Here is a 12863-nt window from a genome sequence, read left to right on the forward strand (position 1 = left end):
CCCCAAATTAGGTGGCAGATTTACCTGACGAGAACCACATAACAAAACCCAACATAACAGCTTAATTGCTAAAGATTGTTAGAAGTGTCTGGTGATAAAGTGACTGGCGGTGGATCAGTATACATACAAGCATCTGAAGTGAGAGGTGGGATGGAGGTGAGTGAACGAGGTTATGACATTCTTACCCTGTAGCGGGATGCCCGGAAGGCCTGGTATACCAGGTGGAAGGAGGTGGGGAGGTGGTATCACCCCATGATGAAGAGGCTGCATGCTGCCCATGCTAATAATGCCATCAATTGGGCCTTGCATAGGTGGCAGGCCAGGCGGATAGCCCCCTATCATGCCTTGAAGAACAAGCATGCAATATAATGGATTAAAACAAACATGCACTAACATGAAGAAATGGCGTTAATTCTGTGATATTAATGTTGAGAACATACAAAAATGAGTTAGCAGTTTAACAAAAATCAAAACATGTCGTCATGTTAATAGCTACATCATGGAAGGATGGAAATTATATAAGGTGTCAACAAAGCTCAGGAGGTTTCCTCTATAGGATCCAATGATAAGCCATGAATATAGTAAAGGGATCAAATGAGAAGATTAAAAGCGGAGCCTCCAAAAAACATCATTATTATTTTGTGAATACGATAATTTGTTCAATTTTCACATAAAAGGTCTTCGGGGAGGTTTTAGATCTGTAAAACCTAAAGGGGTTGTCTCGCGAAAGCAAGTGGGGTTAAGTACTTCTGTATGGCCATATTAATGCACTTTGTAATATACATCGTGCATTAAATATGAGCCATACAGAAGTTATTCACTTACCTTCCCTGCGCTGGCGTCCCCATCTCCATGGTGCTGTCTAATTTCAGCGTCTAATCGCCCGATTAGACGCGTTTGCGCAGAAGGGTCTTCTGCCTTCGGGTCTGTCCGGCAGCAGCAGCGTTCTGGCTCCGCCCCTTCTACGCGTCATCGCGTAGCTCCGCCCCGTCACATGTGCCGATTCCAGCCTCCTGATTGGCTGGAATCGGCACATGTCATGGGGCGGGGCTACGCAATGCCGCGTAGAAGGGGCGGAGCCAGAATGCCGCTCGTGCCGGACCGAACAGATGGGAGAAGACCCTTCTGCGCAAGCGCGTCTAATCGGGAGATTAGACGCTGAAATTAGACGGAGCCATGGAGACGGGGACGCCAGCGCAGGGAAGGTAAGTGAATAACTTCTGTATGGCTCATATTTAATGCACGATGTATATTACAAAGTGCATTAATATGGCCATACAGAAGTGCTTAACCCCACTTGCTTTCGCGAGACAACCCCTTTAAAGGGCTTGTCAAGTTGAAATGAACTTTTAGATGTAGAGCCAAAATGGGTTAACGCAACTAAATAAATGCTACTTACCTGTCCTCCATGCTGAGGATCCATCACTGCAGTCCTGCATCTGTTGACAGCGGACGGGGGGTGACCACCACCCGCCAATCAGAGGACACAACATGTCGCCGGTTCTCTTGACATCACAACTCAAATCCTGGCGGCACAATGATGCCATGAGTTCTGAATGGGGATTCTGAGGCCTGTGATTGGCAGGCAGCCTTCACCTGACTTCTGATGTCAAAGACCAGGTAAATCGCGGGGCTGGATCGCTGTTGTTAAGAACACACAAGTACTGTTTGTTTTGTTGTTTTAACCCACTTGGATCTAGGTTTAAAAAGTTAATTTTGATTGGACAACCCCATTTTAAAGGGTTCTCCAATATCATCCAGACATGGCTAAGATGGGAATCCAACCTATGCCTTTTCCGTAACACCCATTCGCTTCCGTCGGTTTTCATACTCCCATCCTTTGCGGTGACATCCATTCTGGCAATATGTGCAAGCCCCCGAGAGGTGGGAGTCTTATCTATCAGGTACTTATGGCATAGCTTTTTCCCTAGGAAAAGTTTGAGTTTCAGTGTAAAGTTCAAGATGCAAATTAAAACCACACAGAGGAGCCAATACTATGCAGCCTGGAAACAAACCTCCCCCCCCCCAAAAAAAAACAGTAGCAAGAAACTTGGTGGTTTGCATCCCTACTGCTAACAATAAGTGCGCAGATAGAGAGAATTGACCTTAAATGCCAAAAAAAACCTTCAGGCCATGTAGTTGTAGCTGAGAAGTGCAATCAAGGTTTAGGACATTTTCTACTGCCATAACATGAGAGAAATTGCTGCCCATATTACTGCAGCAATGCCTGAACCTCCTACCTATAGGGTCCTATTGTGCTCCAAATTTGGTTTCCTTGAACTATGGGAGGTCCCAAGTAAAGGCCATGTGAAAATAGCCTAAAGGATCATTATCCCTCCTCATGTAACTTATAAGGTGGCTGCTGTCCACCGCTCTGATGGCTTGAGACGAGCATACGCCTCTCACTGTGTCAATGCTTACCCTTTCCATACAAGATGCTTGTAAATTAACTGCTCCTAACCATCCAGTCTTCTGTGTATGGCGGTTCTTTGTCCATAAACAATGCCTCTCTTGTCCATTGCCTTGACCTGGCATTGCAGCTTATGGCCCTTTTACATGGGCCGACAGTCGCTTAAATGACTGCTCGCACGCTGACGTCCCTGCTAAGGTCATCAGCGCTGCTGCAGAGAATTTAGATCCAAGATTTTGCCGCTGGATCGCTGGGTTCCGCTCAGTGCTTCACCTTCTACCTGAAGCACCGAGTGGAGAGCATTTACACGGAACGAGAAGCCAGCGATCCAGCAACAGTTCTTTCATTGACTAAAAGTCAGCGATAAAAAAAAAAAAACGCAAACAAATAGTGAGCGATTTTTTTTTTGCCTTTACACTAAACAATTATCAAATGAATTTTGAGTGATAATCGTTCGTGTAAATGGGCCATTGAAGAGAACTAGACAAGGCCTCGGACACGAGTGGCACATTTCTGGCATAAGAACAGACTTTTCTCTAATCCGGAGAGAACTATTCTCTAAAATTCCTCTCCAAAGCAGACTGCGCCCTCATAGTGGATCGCCTCGGGAAAGGCTGCTAAATTCCTTATCTGATAATATCATTACTGTAAATGGCTCCCTATATCCATGATTGTAAATTCACTAACATTTAACCAGTAAACTGAAGAAAGTGTATAAAATAAGGTCAAGTGGAATATGCAAAAGATTGTGATCTATAGGTAACCATGTAAATCCATTACGTATTTTAGTTGTCACGCTGGTCATTGTATTCTTGCTCTAATGAGACATCTCCCGTAACCGGCAGCCAATGGCTTCAGGACACGACTATCGGTTTCCTTCTGTGTCGTTTGGGGCTTCACCAACGATGGCCAAGTATATTTACCCAATATCATTTGACAATATTTCAGTAAAGCATAAGATAACAGTAGCCATTACCTATACATGAGAGGACAATGCAAATATATTCCATCCACTGACTAGGGAACACAACACCAATACTTCAGTCACATTAATAATGTCTAGTAACAAGTGCAAGTAAAGCCATGTACTCCTGTAATGTCCGCATGATCATGGATCGTCTACCTGAGGCTAGTGTCATCTGCTGGTTAATCATTCCCATTGGTGTTGGTGGAGGCACGACTCCCATTAGAGCTCCCACAGGAGTGCCAGCTCTGGGGGAAGAGTTCTGCTGCTGCTGTTGCTGCTGCGCTGCACGTTCCCTTTCTTGCTGCTCCGCTACTTTGGCAGCACGTTCTGTAAGAAGCAAATATATGTATATAATCAATGACGTCTTATATCCCAAGTCTAAAGCCAAAATCCAGTCGCTGTACCTGTGCAAACAATGAAGGGGACCACAGCCTCTTCATTGTGCTAATCGCCAGGGGTCGGACCCACAAGTACCCCAAGTACAGGCCATCAATACTTCAAGGGGCTTTCCCGCAGACACTTATCACCTATCCAAAGGTCATTGTGCACTGCCTTGTGCCGTACACGTAAATCTTGCAGCCTGTACCCAGCTGTACCCGTATATCTTTGTGCAAGCTACTAAGCAAACTAAGCTTTTATGTATTTTTTACATCTTTTGCTATCAACAATGAATTAGGAGCTTGTAGTAAAAGCCATTATTGTATAATACCCTAGACAAAAAATGTAAATACTTGAAGGAGTTTTCAGACTACCTGAGACTTCTTCACAACCACTTTGTACTTTCCGGTTGCTAATCGTTTTCTGATTCACACATGCTACTCCTCAACTTTGCAATTGGGTTTTAGACTCTATTTCTTACAGGGGTCACAGCACAAAATTAAAATCAATGTCCTAAGACCCCCCGGGGGCCTCTGCGCCATACTATCATGTACCGCAACCGCATCCATGAGTCCTATTCAAGTACCTTACTGTTCTTTCAATATAGGACGCTAGAACAGAGGTATAGCGCTAGGTCAATGTTTTTGACTACAACATGTTTTTGGGTAGGTAAGATATATTTAACCCCTTAACGCTTCAGGACATACAGTTACGTCCTGGATGTTTGGGGTTTGTATAGAAGGGATCGGGGGTCGATCCTGCTCCATACAATGCAGATGCTGACTCTTACAGCAGACATCTGTCCACAACAGCTCCGATAAGTAGCGCTGCTGATTGGAGCTGTTAATCCTGTAAATGCCACCATCAATTCTAACAGCTTGATAGAATGCCTGCCAGATCACGGTATAATGTAATGCTATGGGATTTCATCATACTGCAGGAGTGATCAAATCATCGAAATTCTTGTCCCCTATGGGAACTGTAAAAGTCTGAGCTATCAATGTAACACATTATTTACCCCGCACGGTAAATGTTAAATAAAAATAAAATCTATGCCAGAATTGCGCTTTTTTGGTCACACCGTCTCCAAGAAAAATGTAATAAAAAGCTATCAAAAAGTTGTATGTACTCCAAAATGGTACCCATAGAAACTACAGGACGTCCCTCAAAAAATGTGCCCTCGCACAACCGTGTTGACAGAAAAAGACAAAAAAGTTAGGACTATCAGAAGATGGTGGCAGAAAATGTAAAAAAAAAAAAAGTAGAATATCTTTGGAAAAAAATAATACTACAGCAAACAAAAGAAAAAAAACCCCATAAATTTGGTATCAAAATAATTGTGCTGACCCATAGAATAAAGTGATATCATTTTTGTTGCAGGATGTATGCTGTAGAAACAAGGCACACCCAAAGATGACGGAATTAGTTTTTTTTTCCATCTCACTCCACTTAGAATTTTTAAAAGGTTTTTCAGTACATTATACGGTACATTACATAGTGCCATTGAAAAATACAACTCCTCTCGCAAAAAAACAAGCCCTCATACAGCTTCTTTGTTTCCCTGAAAATAAGACACCGTCTTATATGAATTTTTGCCTAAAAAAAAAGGCACAGTGTCTTATTTTCAGGGGGTGTCTAATACTTACCCAGCCGCCGGCATCTGTGTCCCTCGCATTGGTCCCTGCGCTGCTGCAGTTCTCAGCGCTGACAGGATTCTTTTCACTTGGTAACAGGGCTTTAAATAACCCAGCTCCAGTAAGCGCTGTGATTGGTTCTTTGAGGGCTGGCTCTAATTGTCTGGCACTCGATCCAATCACAGCGCTTACTGGAGGCAGGGGATTCAAAGCGCCGTCAACAGAAGATAATCCTGTCAGCGCTGAGAACTGCAGCAGTGTAGGGACCAGAGCGAGGGACACAGACGCCAGCGGCTGAGTGAGTATAAGCAATGAGGTAAAAAAAGCAATACTCACCTAGCCGCTGGTATCTGTGTCCCTCGCCCTGGTCCCCACGCTGCTGCAGTTCTCAGTGCTGACAAGATTCTCTTCTGGTGACGGGGCTTTGAGTACCCCGCCTCCAGCAAGCGCTGTGATTGGATTAAGTGCCAGCCAATCAAAGCAGCTGCTGGATGAACCAACACTGAATGGCTGTGAATAATCAACCGCCGGCTTCGATTGGCTGCCGTTTGATCCAATCACAGCGCTCTCTTCCCGGAGGCGGGGGATTAAAGCCCAGTCACCAGAAGAAAATCCTGTCAGCGCTGAGGACTGCAGCCTGCTGCAACGCCGAAGAGCAGCGCGAGGGACACGGATGCCAATGACTAGGTGAGTATTGATTTTAACTTTTTTTTTTTGAACCTATTATAGCTAGGGCTTATTTTCGGGGGAGGCTTATATTTAACAACATCCTGATAAAAAAAGGTGGGGTGCATTTTCCAGGGAAAGGGGCGACAGGGACGGTACGTCAATGAATAAATAAAAATAGTTATGGTCTTCTAAAAGGGGGTAAGCAAAAACAAAAATGAAAGGGGAGGGGGTGCGCGTCTTTAAGGGCTTGAATGCATTAGTAAACAGGTCAGGGATATCAGAGATTATGATGGCACCTCCTTGTGTTGATTAAATCTATAGCATGGATGTCTGCACAGGTGGATTCTGAAGCGAGATGGAATCAGATCCATATTTTACCTTCATAATCGGCTTTCTTTGTGGCCTCAAGGTTCCTCCACTCAGTTCCTACTAATCTGCTAAGTTCACCAAAAGAGTAGTCTGGATGTTGAGCTTTTATAACTGCCCTCATTTCACTACTGAAAAGGATGTAACCGCTCATGTTAATCTTCCTCTTGCCTCCTTCTTTCTTAGTGCTGTTCTTGACAGATTTTGGTGTTGACTAAAATGGAGAAAACGTTAGATATTTTGTTCAAAATGTTCTAAAAAGTAACCCGACTCTTTATATATAAATAGAAAATAAGAATTTAGAATTACTGAAACCCAGTGGAAAAGCCTTTTCTTTGGTGGCTGTTGCCAACACCAGACAATCTTAGGCTAGATCTGTGGTTAGAGAGTGGACAGTTTCGGTATGGTTCTATGTTAGATGAGATCTAGGAAATGGAGACACATAAAGGAAAAAAAAGCAACAAGCTAGGAAGACATTCAGCAGATCTGCAAGCACAGCCACGACAAAGCAGCAATACCACGCAATCGGCCCTCCCACCCCAGAAAGAAGAGATTACTAGTCATCTAAATACCGGAAAACAATAGTGGGCCTGACCTTGGCTCTCAAAATTTACCTTTCCGTTGTCTAACAACTGTTTGGGTAATTTGCTGTCCACTGTCTCCCCTGGTTCGCCATCTTTCGTTTGTTTGTCACTGGGTGTCTCAGTGGGTTCTGCCTCTGTTAGGGTTCCCCCTTGCGTCAATGAGGGAGGGGAGGGCAGCCTGACTCCTGGCGTCAGGTCACTGAGTAGAAAAAAGAGGTTCCCAGCAGCACAGCATATATCCTCACATAGAGCCAGGCAAAACAGTGTGCAAAAGCCAGTCAGGAAGCCTAAACCAGAGAGGCTCCAAGGGTGCAGTCAGGAATAAGGAAATAGTGACTGGCAGCATTCAGCAATGTAGAAAAATACAAGATTTATTTCCCCATTACAAAAATTACGGCAACGTTTCGGTCGTAATAGACCTTCCTCAAGCCAATACATATCATACAAAGTGCACCATATATATAGGAAATGTGAACACCATTAACCAATGACATACAAACATGCACAGGAGTGTCTCATCACTGATTACCTCTCTCCACACGTCTCAGCTGTTATCCGGCGCATCGTTGATGATGTCATATGAGCCTCGTGTGGTGCAGAGTGTAAGCTCTCGCCTACGACCTGGAGGTTGCAAGTTCGATTCCCACATGAATCAGGCTCAAGGCCGACTCAGCCCTCCATCCTATCACAGGGAGAATATATCTATCCAATATAATATAGATGACCTTTTATCATTACTGTGATCTATATCTAATAAAAAAGGGGTATATCAACAACCTACTGGTATTATCAAGTAATGTCCCCATATTCATCTAGAAAGTCATCCCTTCCAGGTCTATTCACGTTGACAAAGGCTATCTTATCTAATAATATACATTCTCACCCATAGAGTATGAATAGTCCAATGTTAACCCATTGTATAAACCAATAAAACAGAACAGAACACCAACTGTTAACTGCCTAGTCAAATTGTGATTTTATTGATACTATACATCACTATGCATGAATCTATATTTTTTCTTCAAGATGAAATAATGGACCGTCATATCTCAGACGTGTGGCGGGGGAACCAGCGAGAGACCAACAACCTGTGTAAACAAAACAAAAAGAATACAATTACACATATACCCATAAAAAATTCATTAATAAAACATATGTACAATTCATATACTGATGTGTGTAACAAGATTTACAAGAACGGCTGAAAAATGTACTCCTGATTAAGCCCTTTTGGGTGCATGGTGTCCAACTCGTATATCCATTTTAACTCACGCTTTTTTAATAAAAATTCTCTATCACCCCCCCATGGAAGTACGGGGACATGATCAATGACCCTAAATTTGAACTGGCTGATGTTGTGTTTAGCCTCCAAAAAATGTCGCGATACAGGTAATTGTAGATTTTCCGTCCGAATTGTACTCTTGTGCTTCACCATACGTGATCTCACCTCCATAGTGGTTTCACCCACATACCCAAGGCCACATGGGCAGGTGATGAGGTAGATCACGTATGGTGAAGCACAAGTATATCTCCCCTGTATCTTGTACCTATTGCCCCTGAGAGGATGCCGAAATTCGTCACCCCTCACCAAATTGTTACAACAACTACAGGCAAGGCATGGGAAGTTCCCCTTTCTAGGGGGTTTAAAGAAACTCTGGACGGCTGATTTGTGTGAAGCAAAGTGTGAGTGGACCAGTTGGTCACCTATGTTTCTACCTCTTCTATATGCATTTATAGGCTTATTTTTAAATTCAGGTATTACAGCCCCATCTAATGTCAGCAGTGGCCAATGTTTTTTGATAATGTTACCAACGGTTCCACTAAGACTATTAAAGGTACTGACAAACGGAATCCTGTCCATTGTCTGTTTCTTTAATTTAGGTGTCAAAAGATCTTGTTGTGGTATTGCCCTAGCTCGTATGGCAGCTTTTGTGATGATTGGTGCAGGGTATCCCCTATCTAGGAACCTCCTACACATCTCATCCAATCTTAAATCAATGGTTTGATCGTGTGCTATTCTTCGCACTCGTAAAAGTTGACTCCATGGTAGTGAGTCCTTCATGGCGACCGGATGGTTGCTACTATAGAGCAATAAACTGTTCCGATCTGTCTTTTTTGTGTAAAGATCCGTTACCAATCCCATTCCTTGTCTTTTAATCAAAACGTCAAGGAATTGGATTTCCACAATGGAGTAAGACATAGTGAACTGAAGTTCTGGGTAAATAGCGTTTAGAAAGGTATGGAATTCCTGTAATGTTTGGAGCGAACCCTTCCATAGAGCAAACACGTCGTCGATGTACCGACCCCAGTACACCAACGACGCCGCATATATGGAGGTATAGATATACTTCTCCTCAAATTGGCGCACAAAAATGTTGGCGTATGTTGGCGCCACATTAGAGCCCATAGCAGTGCCCTGTCGCTGTCTGTAGTACACCCCCCCCAAACAAAAAATAATTGTTGCGGAGGATGTACTCCAGCAGCGACAGGGCAAACTGCATGCACTCAGAGGACATATCCGATGCCATCAGAAATTGTCTGACGGCATCTATCCCTTTATCGTGACTGATAGAGGTGTATAGCGCAGTCACATCAAAGGTGACCAGAATAACATCTTCGGTCATATCAAACGATGCAATTTTTTTCAAAAAGTCAGATGTATCCCTGATGTGTGAATCCGCCTCATCTGCAAAACGCCTCAGGACCTTGTCTAAAAATCGTGCGATATTGCAGAAGAGTGAGTTTCTGCCTGAAACAATCGGTCTCCCAGGGGGATTCTGGGGATCCTTGTGGACCTTTGGGAGGGTGTATAAAGTGGGAACAATGGGGTGCTGGATATCAAGGAATTTCAACAGCTTTTTATCGATCAAACCTGCCCATAGTGCCTCATTCAACATTCCCCTTAATTGTAATTGAAACCGTATGGTAGGGTCCGATCGCAATTTTTCATAAACATTTTCATCATTTAATTGTCTGAACACTTCTGTTGTGTACATACTGGTATCCATCACGGCTATTGCTCCACCCTTATCGGCTGGTTTAACCACAATCGCATCATCCTGCGCAAGAGAATTAAGGGCTTTCCTTTCCCTCATATTAAGGTTATTCTTAAGCCTCCTCTTGTTACCCAATGTTTTGGATCTCAGTTTTTCAATATCTTTTAATACTAATTTAGCAAATACTTCAATTTGAGGATTTGATGTAGGTGGTTGATACGTACTTTTGTTGCGAAGACCAGTTCCAACCAGGGAAAAAGACCCCGGTGTAGTGGTCTGTGCAACCGTACGTGATGGTTGTGAGGAAAATTGATTTTTAAGCCTTAAATTTCTGAATAAACGCTGTACATCAAGATTAAGATCAAACCAATTCATAGAAGTTACACAGCAAAATGATAGACCCTTGCCCAATACAGTCGTCTCATCTGATGTCAATACCCTGGAAGAAATGTTGATTACAATACCGTCACTGGTAGGTTCACAAGCTCCAACATCCACTATTTCCTGAAGTCCATCAGCGGTGGTCGTTTTGTGGATCGGGTCATCACCCCGTCGGGATCTCTTGTATGCCCTGTGATGTTTTCGTCCGCCTCGGCGGCACCGGAAGGTCCCTCTTTTCTCTTCATCCTGTTTGGATTGCCACGGCCCAAATTGGTTTCTATTCCTGGGTTGACGGCGTCGTTGTCGTCTTTGTTTGGTATTCGATTCAAAGGGATCTGTGACTTTATTCTTTGATGTCTGCCAACAATATACACGACCATAAGCATAATCGTCGACATCCCTAAACCACTTGGTTTTTTTTATACTCTCCAATTCCTCCTGATGTCGTTTGAGATATGTTGTTTTTTTCTCCTTATGTTTATTCCAGTCCTCTGGTGTCAAGATCTCTAGAATATTCTTTTCCAAGGAGGATATGCGAGCTGTACTCTCAGCAATCTCCAACTGTAAGAACTCAACATTCAAGACAATCATGTCAAACGAAAATTTATTCACTATGCCTTCAAATTTTGAACAAAATGTCTTGTTATCTGCCATTAAGGTCGGGCGCACATGTGGGCGTAGCCCTCTCGGAATGCGTTTTACCTTAAAATATTCACATAGTGTGGACATGTGCAAAGATAGGGAGATGTTCTTTTTATTTTCCATCTCCCACTTCCGTAGTAACATATCCACTGTTGGCATTTCTAGATAGCTATTCTTGCGTGTAGCTCCTGCAATAATCTTGTTAACATCCACATCCGAATACGAAAAAATAACAGGGTTACCTGGTCTGTCAGAGTCTGGGTATTTTTCCATTTTGTGCCTGTATCAGGTGCAAGCTGGATCTGGTTTGTAGATATCACTGAGTAGAAAAAAGAGGTTCCCAGCAGCACAGCATATATCCTCACATAGAGCCAGGCAAAACAGTGTGCAAAAGCCAGTCAGGAAGCCTAAACCAGAGAGGCTCCAAGGGTGCAGTCAGGAATAAGGAAATAGTGACTGGCAGCATTCAGCAATGTAGAAAAATACAAGATTTATTTCCCCATTACAAAAATTACGGCAACGTTTCGGTCGTAATAGACCTTCCTCAAGCCAATACATATCATACAAAGTGCACCATATATATAGGAAATGTGAACACCATTAACCAATGACATACAAACATGCACAGGAGTGTCTCATCACTGATTACCTCTCTCCACACGTCTCAGCTGTTATCCGGCGCATCGTTGATGATGTCATATGAGCCTCGTGTGGTGCAGAGTGTAAGCTCTCGCCTACGACCTGGAGGTTGCAAGTTCGATTCCCACATGAATCAGGCTCAAGGCCGACTCAGCCCTCCATCCTATCACAGGGAGAATATATCTATCCAATATAATATAGTGATGAGACACTCCTGTGCATGTTTGTATGTCATTGGTTAATGGTGTTGGCTTGAGGAAGGTCTATTACGACCGAAACGTTGCCGTAATTTTTGTAATGGGGAAATAAATCTTGTATTTTTCTACATTGCTGAATGCTGCCAGTCACTATTTCCTTATTCCTGGCGTCAGGTCGTCGGTACATCGGGGGGAGCTTGGTTGTGGTTGTGCGGTGGCCTGATTTAGTGTTTTAAAACACCAATTGTAAAAGGATTAACAAAAAAAAATTCTGCATTTGTAAGAAAATAAAAAACTCTACGTTCAGACAGGGAATTGCATGAGCGATGACACAACATGTATGTACGTGGTATTGCTGCTTTTCTTTATTCAGTCCAAGCGGCAAAGCCTCTGCAACAAACATGGAGCCCCAACTTATAATGCCATGAGCAAAAAGCACCGTGCTAATGACAGCGCATCACACGGAAAATGGAAAAGCCTTTTTACTTCATTAGTTGTACAGAATGATAGACTATCTGGACCAAAGTGGTTTTCACTTGGATTTTTTTTAATCCATCCACCAAAACCAAATCTGGTATAATGTACCTTTCCAGCTGTGTTACTACAAGAAACTAAAAAGTTCACGACTACTTCAGAGGCACTTGTGTATTGAGGCGTTAGTGGCTCTCCACTCCGGGGTCCTGAATGGTGGGGACTCTGCTAACAAGCAGTGACACTCACTATGGTGGACTCGGGCTATTCATCTAATTGGCCACATCTATAACTCTATAGGTCACCCACTAGGGAGATTCTCTAGAAGTTTGGTAAAGTAAACTGCTGCAGATAACTTGATGAGCCGGATCGGGATAATCAGCCAATTTTAGCAGAGCTCTTACATAGAAGAGGTGTCTGTGGAGAGACTAGCCCATTAAATCAAGGAGGCCTGCAGAGAGAAAAACTGGGAAAAATGTAGAATGCAAGTCAAATAATGGTCGAACATATAGTGTTATTCTCCATGTAC

The 12863-nt window shown here is 43.2% G+C and overlaps 1 pseudogene; it reads right to left on the minus strand.

Moving 5' to 3' along the window:
* LOC136620184 (protein polybromo-1-like) overlaps positions 1 to 12863 on the minus strand; it is an 86027-nt pseudogene that overhangs the window by 16702 nt on the left and 56462 nt on the right.

Source organism: Eleutherodactylus coqui, chromosome 3 (genome assembly GCF_035609145.1).
Source record: "Eleutherodactylus coqui strain aEleCoq1 chromosome 3, aEleCoq1.hap1, whole genome shotgun sequence".
Classification (NCBI taxonomy): domain Eukaryota; kingdom Metazoa; phylum Chordata; class Amphibia; order Anura; family Eleutherodactylidae; genus Eleutherodactylus; species Eleutherodactylus coqui.